Below are 11,464 nucleotides of genomic sequence, written 5' to 3' on the forward strand. Positions count from 1 at the left end.
GCTGTATCTCTCTCTCTCAAAATAGATAAAAAAGCAAACAAAAGAGTGTCATTGAAATAAGAATTAAAAAGCAGACAGATGGAAGAGAATAAAAAGTAGATACAAATCTACTTATATAGTAACTTAACTTATAACAATAATTTCCACTGTGTGTATGCAGAATATTCAGATGGGGAAAAAAATGAACATTGACTTCTATCTTATACCATACATAAAAAAATCAATTCCAGTTCCTAAATGGAAAGAGAAAATAATTTGCCAACAGAAATAATAGAAGAATATCTTCCACTCTCTTTGGAATAAGCAGTTTCTTTAAGATTAAAAATAATAAAACAGCAAAAAATTAATAATAAAGGAAAATATATTGATAAATTGGGTCTTATTAAAATTCAGAACTGGGATGCCTGGGTGGCTCAGTTGGTTGAGCGTCTGACTTTGGTTCAGGTCGTGATCTCACAGTTCATGGGTTCGAGCCCCACGTCAGGCTCTGTGCTGACAGCTCAGAGCCTGGAACCTGCTTCGGATTCTGTGTCTCCCTCTTTCTCTGCCCCTCCCCTGCTCATGCTCTGTCTCTCCCTCTTTCTCAAAAATAAATAAACATAAAAAATAAAATAAAATAAAATTCAGAACTTAAGTTTATAAAATATGTCACAAAAGAGTAAAGATGGAAACAGAGAATAAGAGAATATGTTTAGGACATATATCTCAGACCGAAGATTCATATACATTAATATATAAAGATTATTATATATCAATGAGAAAAGACAGATGATGTAATAGGAAATTGACCAGAAAATGCTTTTACAACTAAGCATACTAAAAGATATTCAGCATTGTTGGTCATAACCACACCTATTTATTTATCTCCCCCCAAATTATTTAACAGGAAGAAAAAAAAAACTGAATACAAACTGTTGGTGAAAATAGTGTGATTGAAATTACATATATTGTTGGTACAATATATTTCATATATTGTCATAAATTGCCATTACCACTTTAAAAATAATGTGCTAAATGTATGTATATCCTCTAATGAAGCAATTCCACACCTACATATATACATTATATATGTATACATTTACACCAAAAGAAATGTATAAAATTATTTATTTAAAGCAGTCTTATTTGTAAGACTGCCAAACTGGGAATAACTCAGATTCCATCAACAATAGAATGGGTAAATAATTTGTGATATTTCATATATAATATGCTCTAGTAATCTGAATTAATAAATTCTTGCTATGCACAACAGCAAGAATGAATCTCACAAGTCATGCCACATGCAACAACATAGATGAATTTAAATTATAATCTTCAGTGAAAGAATATAGAATCGAATATATGGTGTATGATTTCAATAATATAAAGTTCAAAACTGAGGAAAACTAATCTTTGCTGATGGAATTCAGAATAATGGTACTGTTAGGGCATGAGGTCAAGGGGCACAAGAAATGTCTCTGGTTTCCATGGTAATTTTCTTTATTGTGATGTGAGTGCTCACACACTTGTGTTCTCATTGTGAAAATTCAAGAAGCTATATACATATCATGCATACATTTTCCATTCTGCACGTTGTATTTCAGTAAAATATTTTTTAAACATTGTTTTGGGGAAATTGTTGTTTTTCAAATAATGGCTGTATTTGTCTTAAATGACACAATTAAAACCAACAAGCTTTATTTATGATATAAAATTGTTTCTATATTCGCTGTCATACCATGGCATTCACTTCTGAGTAAGACATTGGAAAAAGAAATGGGATATGCACATTTTTCTTGTCTTCATCCAAATATCAGCCCATATTTATGGGAGGAAGATTTTGTAATATAAATCATAATAAATAAATTTTAGAAATGAAGAAATTTTTATTATGCATTTCAACAAAAAGAATGGGAGAATAAACTATCCCTCACTTCTGTCAAAGCTATACTCCCGCTTCAAAGTTTATTTAAAATGTTAAATATTAAATGTAGTTTCCCTAAGATCTCCAGTGAAAACTAATGTCCCCTTCTTCTGTTATTCCAGCGTACTTTTGCTTGGTTTCTGTCTGCTTATTATGATACATGTGTAATTCTGCTTTGCATCACACTGATTTGTTTCAGTACCTTTTACCTCACTGCATGATTGCTATATGTAAAATAATAACATGTGCAAAGGTGAATAATGTGAAGCTTCTGTCCCCTCAATGTTTATTCTAAAGGAAAAACATACACATTGAATTTTATATTGCAATGGAAATTTAAAATAAGTACTGCCACAGGAATGGAAGAAAGATACATTTGGACAAAATGCATCATAGGGAAAAAAAAGTCTTGTGAGGGAGAGAGGGTTTGAACCAGATTCAGGTGTGTAGTAAGTTGTTTCTTTGTTATTTTATTTAGTCAATTATTTAAGATTTATTGAGTGTTTCCACATGCTGGGAACTGAGATAGATGCTGAAAATATACAAATGAACAAGATGTAGTCTCTACCCTGGAGAAGTTTAGAGTTTTATGGTAGAAATCCACGCCTGCTTTGATGTATAGTCACAGCAGAGTGGAATGCATATATAAGAGTTATGTGTAAAGTGCTCTGATAACACAGAGGGAGGAGAAATAGTGGCTCCGTGGTAAGTAGACATAAAACAACATCAATATTTTTTTCCCAACTTTACCACATACAAAAGCACTGCATGAAGTGTTTTTCATACATCAGTTCTCTCATTTGTGCTTAGGCTAAACTTTGCTAGTAGGCATTATTACTGGATTTAATGGATGAGGAAACTAAGGGACAAAAAGTCAAACTAGCTTGCCTAAGGACACACAATTAGTAATTCCATATCCAGGATTAAGCTATAATCATCCTATTTCAAAGCTATGAAAATACAGTCTTAACCTTTAATCATAGCATCTCTGTGAACGTACCGTCCTGTGATACTTTTGGACCTCCAGGCATTAAGGACTAGTACTGAAAACACTTAACAAGCCTCTGTTTCACTGAATGCACAGACAAGACTCAAAATTTTTCTCAACAAAGACCTACAGCCACTACTAATCTACCAGAGCTATGTTGTGTTATAATTTCCTCCTCAGAGAAGTCTTCAGAGAAAGATCAACTCTGAGCACATGTTAGGTAGGTGGAGAGGTAATAAGGGGGATGAGGCCAGGGAATAGTCCTCGCCAGCCATGGAGAACAGCAGATGGAAAACATAAATGACTAAGAGAATCTGGTTTATTCATGGGATTACAAGCACAGTAGCGTTAGAAACTCTAGCAAAAGATATATAAAGAGAGAAAGTGAAAAATGATCCTGAGTAAGACTTGAACAGACATGGATGTGGGTGAAAGGAATTTTGCATAAATTCATGACTAATCAGTTAATTAATTAGTGGGACCAAACATATAACAGTGAACAATACTGTGACACTGTAAACTTAAAACTAATAGTATATGCAAGCAAAGAATCACACGAGTAAATAATACTGTGCACATGACATGTGTTTAATGCATATTTATTGGCTAGATTTTAGAAAGATTTTGTGAAATATTTGTTGACATATAAATGTAAAAAAACTCAACATGTTTACTTCATTTAATATTATTTGAGGTTTGTTTTCCTTTTCATGAGACAAGGGAATATACATGTGCTGTGCACAGCATATGCTAATGTTTGCAGGAATTTTTGTTTCTTCTGTTGAATTTCATTATTAATCGTTATAATTAGTAACAATGAAATTTAGACACGTAATCTTGTATGCAGTCTCCACTTTTACAGTGCATCTCTGTTTGATTTTTGCATCTGAGATTAACATAGACGGTTACTAAATTTAAGAGTCAGAAAATATTGCTTATAAATCTTAATTTGTTCCATGTTTTGTGCATTTATTAAGTGTGGAGAATTTTAGGACAGCACTGCTATTTTGTTGTAGAAATCTTAACTTAAAATTTGATGTCTAAAGGAGCATCAAAGCATGTTTAGTAGTCCTTCACTTGCTGGAAATCTGAATGTGAGATGCAGAGTGTCACAACCAAAAATGAAAGGGACTTCCATTGCTGGAAAAAGGCTTTCACTTTGAATGTCTGCCACAAAACATCTAACACTCTTTCACACTAAATATGGGCAATTGTCGACGTTACTTTTGCTCATGCATGAATTACAGAAAAGAAAACAAAATTGAACAAAAGGCAATAATTTTATCTCTAAACTGAATCAAAGACAATGAACCTCAATTAGCCATATGATACAGAATGTTGAAAAGCATGTAAAGAAAATCTGCAGGAATTCCCAAAGTCTAATTTTAGCTGGTAACTTTCATGCACTTTCCAATAGAACTATTTAATCAGAAATAATGAAAATTAATGACTATGGGACAGCACTTCATTTTGAAAGAGGTTTAGGGAAGTTAACACACTGTTATATGGACTTAGCTCTAAAATAGGCTTCTGGGTCACTGGTGAGCCAGTTCAAATATGGATCTACTGTGCTGATTAGTCATGAGTCATGTGTCTGCAATTACAAGGGTTGTGATTTGGGTATTCTTTGAAGACATTGCTATATAAACCAGCTGTCTGTTAAAAGCTTTTATCCAAGATGTGGGAGTCAGTTCAACAGTGCAGAAACTCCTCATTTCATTAAGAAAAAAATAACAATACATATTTGTGAAGGGACATGTTAATGTCTGAATATCTACATAGGTTTCTATAGTAGACATTTTAATAAAATAATATTGTTCAGATTTCAAATAGCCTCTTTGATGTTTCTAGTACAGGTTTTTCAAACAAAAAATTAATTTCTATAACTACTTCATCTTTCTCTACTTATTTTTTTAATAGGTCTTCTGCTTTGGACATTTTCTTCTGTCTCTGAATGACATCATCCACTGCCAGCCTCTCAATTTTCACCTTCTCTCTCTCTCTCTCTCTCTCTCTCTCTCTCTCTCTCTCTCTCTGTCTTTGAGGGTATCTGAAGTCTACTTTTTTAGCAAAATTCCACTATCAGTTCAATATAGTTAAGTATGTTCATCATGTAGTGCATTAGATCTCTAGAATTATCCATCCTGTATGACTGCAACTTTGCACAATTTGACCAACATCTCCCCATTTCCCCCTCCTGCTGCCATTGAGATCTCTGCTTCTATGTATTAGACATTTAAAAAATTTTTTTTTCAACGTTTATTTATTCCTGGGACAGAGAGAGACAGAGCATGAATGGGGGGAGGGGCAGAGAGAGAGGGAGACACAGAATCGGAAACAGGCTCCAGGCTCTGAGCCATCAGCCCAGAGCCTGACGCGGGGCTCGAACTCACGGACCGCGAGATCGTGACCTGGCTGAAGTCGGACGCGTAACCGACTGCGCCACCCAGGCACCCCTCTATGTATTAGACATTTTTAGATTTCATATATAAGTGAGATCATATATTCTTTTTCTTTCACTTAGCATATTTCACTTGGCATAATGTTCTCCAGGTCCATCCATGTGATCACAAATGGCAGGATCTTCTTTTCTAAGACCGAATAGTATTCTACTCTATACATATACCACACTATGTATTTATTCATCTGTTGATAGACATGTAAGTGAACTTTCATCAATTTCAAAACGTCTATCATAAAGATGTTTTAGCAAGTTATTATTAAAATGCTTGAAATTTAAAAAAGGAAAATTAGCAAAGAAATGGAAGATGTAAGAACTAAATTAAAATTTTAGAAATGAAAATGTAATAAAAAATTTTTTAATCAATGAATTGGCTCAAAAGCAGAGAGAAGTGTACAGAGAAGTGACTCAAACCAAAGAAATAAAAGCAGAAATTACCCAATCTAAACAACAGTAAGATTATAAACCGCAAAAAGTCAGCAGAGTCTCAGGAAGATGTGGGACTATAATACATAGTTATTGACTTGTCATTAGAGTCCTGGAAAAATAGGAGAAAACTCTGGGGCTGAAAATGTGTTTGAATAAATAATGGCCTCAGAACTTCTGAAATTTAGAAACAGCATAATCTTACAGATTCAAGAAGATGAACAAATACCAAACACACCAAGACACAGTTCTGAAAACTAAACACCAAGAAAAAAGTTTGAAAGTGTTAACAGTGAAACAATATCTTACGTGTGGGGGAAAATAATTTGAATGGCATCAACTTTCTCACAAGAAACCACTGCAGTCAGAAGAAACTGGCACACCATTTTTCGAGTGCTGAAAGAAAGGAACTGTCAATCTAGAATTCTATATCCAGGAAAATATTCAGGAATGAAGAAATCACTGCATTGTCAGAGAAGGAAAACTAAGAGAACATGTTGCCAGCTGACCTAAACTTAGCCTTTGCTGTATATTTCCCAATCAGAGGATCAACTCTTTCATCATCTCCGTCTAGAGGACCGAGTACAGGGGACTTCATTTTTTATTTCTGAAAAAAATTCTGGCAGTATAAAATATGTTGAAATTCAAAAGACTATCTTATTAAGAACATTTTCCCTTTCTCCCTTTCTCATCATTGCCAGGAATAACTCTACACTCGATGTTGCTTTTAATTGTTTCCTCTCACCACCCCCCTCCCCCGGGCTATATTTAAATAGTTTTGGAGAAAAAGGGTAGTATTGATTCATATGTTTATTTATTTAGTAATAATTAAGATCTCATTGTAATACCAACACAATATTAGGTACCAAATAAATATAGTTGAAATGGAGAAAAAGATCCTGAACTCTAGGGAATAGGGTGAATTTTTCCAAAAATAAAAGGAGAAAGATAACCAGAGAATAATTTAAGACTATTTAAATGCTTTGCTGTTTTCCTGGCCAAAAAACCCAATATTGCAATATATTAAAAATTAACAAATTATATTTTTCCTCTAATATATGTATTTTCATTAATCAGTTAAATAATAAAAACTGGGATTAGTAATATGCAGGCTAAAATTTTCACTTAAATATTTTCTGTCTTCACAACAAGCACTATCTTTTGCTCCAATTTCCAAGTTTGATCTCTTGTGCCTCTTGTTTACATAGTGTTTTAACTGAATGAATTGATTCTCTAAAAGCACAATAGGATATTATATATTATCATCATCTCTTTAAAATTTAAATAATTAATATATCATGGAGGAGATTATATGGTTAGCTTGGTGTTTTTGTTTGTTTAGCAAAGAATGAGAGAGGGAGACTGCAAGCAGGGGAGAGGGGCAGAGAGAGAGAATCTCAAGCAGGCTCTATGCTTGGCATGCAGCTGCTGTGGGGCTCGAGCCCACATTCCTGGGATCATGACCTGAACTGAAATCAAGAGTCAGAGGCCCAACCTGACTGAGCCACCAAGGCACCCCAATAGTTAGGTAGTTTTAATTTTGTTTCCCAAGTATAGCATAGTTTTTATAACTTGTGCTTCAAACAGAAACTAGTTTCCATTCTCATTTAACAATTTAAAATGCTTATATTAATTTAAAGAATGTTTGAAAAGACTTTTAATTTTAGGAAAGGGAATAGATGGAAGTATGATCACGTTTGATTCTATTAGAGTGATGTGAAATTGAGTCTTGTAGAACCATTTCAGTTTATGGCAAAAAGCATTTGACCACAGAGGAAAGGCTCAGATAACAGCACTCTCAGTCTTTTTTTTTTTTTTTTAAATACATGTTCTCTGCTGTTAAATGCCTAGTATTCCCAAAGGTAAATAGTAAAGCACTTCCCTATTTTCAGAAAGCAAACATTTTAGATCTCTAATCTTGGAGAAATTGCACAATGATTTAATCTTCAAACTAAATTCTCTACAACACAGGCATTTGAAAATACATGTTTGATGTGATTTTATCAGGATATTAGGGTTTTTATTGTAATGTTTGGTGATTAATTGTGTTATATATAAAAGCTACTAAGATAAGTAAAGTTTATAATGAAACCATTTGAAAGAAGGGTTTCTCTTTATAAATGAACAAACTCTTTATGTAAGGCTTCCTTCTTTATTCTGTAGATATTTAACTCAGTGAATCCAACAAACAGTAAATTCTGATTTTTTCATTTTTAAACTAAACTAACCCCCTTCTCCAGATATATGGTTTGGACTGTCTGAGAAAATCCAAGGGAAATATTAGGCTCATTATATTACAGAATTAAACTTTAATTATATAGACCTTTGAGGCCAAAAACAACTTGACATTGAAACTTATGTTTGGCTGGTAAATTCTTATTTAAATATCTTGAGATACTCAACACTTATTCAGATAAATAAAAGAATAAAAAGCTACGGGTATTTAAATATATAAAAGAGAATCATGTTTTAATCCAGTGTTTGAAATCATTGTAAAGCCGAACTCTGTTAAAAATTGTAATGACTCTGTAAAAAGGTCGGATTAATTTTTAGGTACCATTTATATTTAATCTTAGTTATCTCAAGACATACTTCGGTGATATTCTCTGTCAATAAATAGTTATAAGTGGAGAAATTATATAATTTGTTGCAAACCAGCAAGATTTTGAAGGATTTTAAATTTAATACAAAGAAACTACTCAACACACAAACTGTGGTAGAGAAAAGGTACTGTGGAAAGCCATCAAAGAAGGATGCGTCTGAAAGTTTAAAATGTCTAATTTCACAGCAGAATACTGAGACAAAATCCCCTGGGAGAAAGGAAGGCAAAAATCTTCCTTTTGAAACTGCCAGCTGTTGTGTACATTCAGTAGGTTTCAAAGTGACTGAACTAAGCTGGGAAGCACATGAGGGCAGAGTGTTTACTCAGCCTTGAAAAGGCAGAGCTATATGTCAGAGATCCTAACATTTGTCATAGAAAAGTTTGGAAGAAAGCATGTTTCAGGTTAAGAAAAGACAATCTACAACCTCAGCTACTACTGTAAGTAGAGACTCAACTCCTGGAAGAAACTCTCGAGTTAGAATTTGAAAATGAGGAAATATATTTTGATATCAGGCATTAGCCCAGAAATTAATGGTGCTAAATGTAGTTCTGCTCTGTTTAATGCATTGATATATTTCTAGGCAATTGATGCATGCAAGAGATGGGATATTGGGGAAAGTGCAAATTATAAGGTTTAGCTGACATTTTAGTTTAAGTTCTACTCTTGGTCTTAGATGTCTGCTACGTAAGACACCAATATTAAACCACAAATCAGGTAAGATACAACATGATTAACTGTATTTTATTCATATTTAGCTGTAATATCTTAGGCATGTTATTAAATGTCTTTGAACCTCAGTTTCCTACATGAAATAAATATTATCATGTAATCCTTACAAAGCTGTTTTAATAACTAAATGTATTACCTTTCATACTTCAGAGAACTCACAGGAACTTGGAACATAGTTATTACATATAATTGATTATGAACTAGTAATCATATACTTTTAATAACTAATTCCATAGTTATTTCCCTTTGAATAGGTCCAACTTTTTTGTCATTCTTTCACAGAAAAGCTACACATCTATGTGTATTCCTTGCTCGCTTTTATGCTGTGACACATTTTCTGTCATGGTGTAAATTCAAGGTGTTAAGTGTTTTTCTACCGTTTGGCTGCCTTTTATTCTACTTGGGTTTCTAATTTGAAGCATAAGTGATTCCTGCTTAAAGTTCTTTTTTCCACAAATGGCCCTTGTACTTTGGATAAATTGTAATCTGAAATTTTGCTCCACACTGATTTCCTCTGGGATTTTCGATAATACCCTCTAAAAAAAATCACTCACTGTAGTTTATCTCCAAACTGTAATGCTACCACATACTGCCTCATTCCAAGACTTTATCTCAGTTTGTAACTTATTCCCTTATTTTAATAAAAATTCTTGACTCTTATTTGGGAATGTTCTATGGAAAAATCCATATGTCTAATCTTTGGCAAATTTTCATCTTGTGGTAAAGTTATTGCAAGTTCAATAGAATCTGAATGTATAATAGTCCGAATATTTCTTTCTTTTATAAATAATACATCCATCCGTAAGCCAAGTTTTTTAGTATATTACAGGGAGTAAATTTTTGAATTAAAAAGAGATAATCTGGAATTATTAAACATCGCTTATCAACAATTCTGACCCTTCTCTGTGCTTTCAAGAGATTGAACTCTGTTTAGTGGATGCACCTGGCAATAACAATACATTATAAATGCTCTAAAAGCAGACATAAGTAAAACAACCTAAACCACATCCATCGTTAATAATTGATGTTTATTCATCATTGACAAGTATTGATTATAGGCTTAAAAGGAAGTTCTTTGTATATTGACATGGAAACCTTTGCCTTGCTTTAAAGTAGCCCCCCCCCCCGCCCCGCATCCACGGGGTATATGTTCCAAGACCCCCAGTGGATACCCAGAATGACTGATAGTACCAAACCTATGTATACTATGTTTTTCCTATACATACATACAGATGATAAAGTTTAATTTATAAATTAGGCACAGTAAGAGGTTAACAATAGTAGCTAATAATAAAGTAGAACAGTCATAACAGTATATTATTAAAAAAGCTGTGTGAATGTGGTCTCTCTGTCGAAATATCTTATTGTACTATACTCACCATCCTTATGATGAGATGAGATGATAAAATGCCTATGTGATGAGATGAAGTGAGGTGAATGACATAGGCATTTGTCAAGAAGGTATTGACCTTCTGACTATATTTCAAAAGGAGGATCATCTGCTTTTGGACCATGGTTAACGACATCTAACTGAAACTGTGGATAAGAGGAGACTACCCCATAGACAACTTCAAGCATCATGAACTTAATGAAAGTGTGTCATAATTCTTTAAAAAATTAAGTAGCCATTATAGAAACAAGATGCAGTTTTTTATAGAATAAAACAAGTTACCCCTGAAGAGATGACACAAAAGAATCCTCTTGGGATTTTCTTAAAAGCTTGGGCTGCTGTTACTAATGACACACTTAACATTGAGAACTGTTTTATTCTAGAGACTTTAAATATGTGTATCTTACATTTTTAGATGTTAAGTGAAAACTGAATTTTATCAAATGTTCAAAATACCAATCATGCTGTTTGAAATATGTTTATTTCATTTGTTTTGCTCATGACTCCAAACATTGTTGCATTGTGTAACAGAACAGGGCCAAAATACACTAATGGAAAAATGTGATCATGCAAATATAATCACATATATAAATACAACATCACATTTACCAATGGAATAGTGGGGCTACTGTGAGGTGGTCTCTATGTTTACTGTGGCTTCCTGATGTGGGAAATCACACAAATAATGAGAGCAGAGAGAGTTATAAAGGAGAACAAACTAGGACAAACACATTTGTGTCATAGAAGAAACCCTAAACTGGGGCATATTTAACAATTATAATTACATTCTAATATTGAAAGTTATCAGTAATTATCTTATGACACTTGACTTTTCACAATGCCTGTTATTTCCTACCTGTTAAATTAGTGAGAGTAAAAAATTTGTCATAACTCTCCAACAGGATGTCATGAATGCTAAATGGCAAAATAGACATGGAGATTGTAAAATGTGAGGAAAAAAACA

The 11,464-nt window shown here is 33.2% G+C and overlaps 1 non-coding gene across 1 annotated transcript; it reads left to right on the forward strand.

Annotated features, from left to right (window-relative positions):
- Positions 1–402: 402 nt before the first annotated feature.
- TRNAQ-UUG lies at positions 403–487 on the forward strand. Its single transcript has one exon. It is a non-coding gene; the product is annotated as a tRNA-Gln (tRNA).
- Positions 488–11,464: the final 10,977 nt, after the last annotated feature.

This window comes from Prionailurus bengalensis, chromosome B4, assembly GCF_016509475.1.
Source record: "Prionailurus bengalensis isolate Pbe53 chromosome B4, Fcat_Pben_1.1_paternal_pri, whole genome shotgun sequence".
Classification (NCBI taxonomy): Eukaryota; Metazoa; Chordata; class Mammalia; order Carnivora; family Felidae; genus Prionailurus; species Prionailurus bengalensis.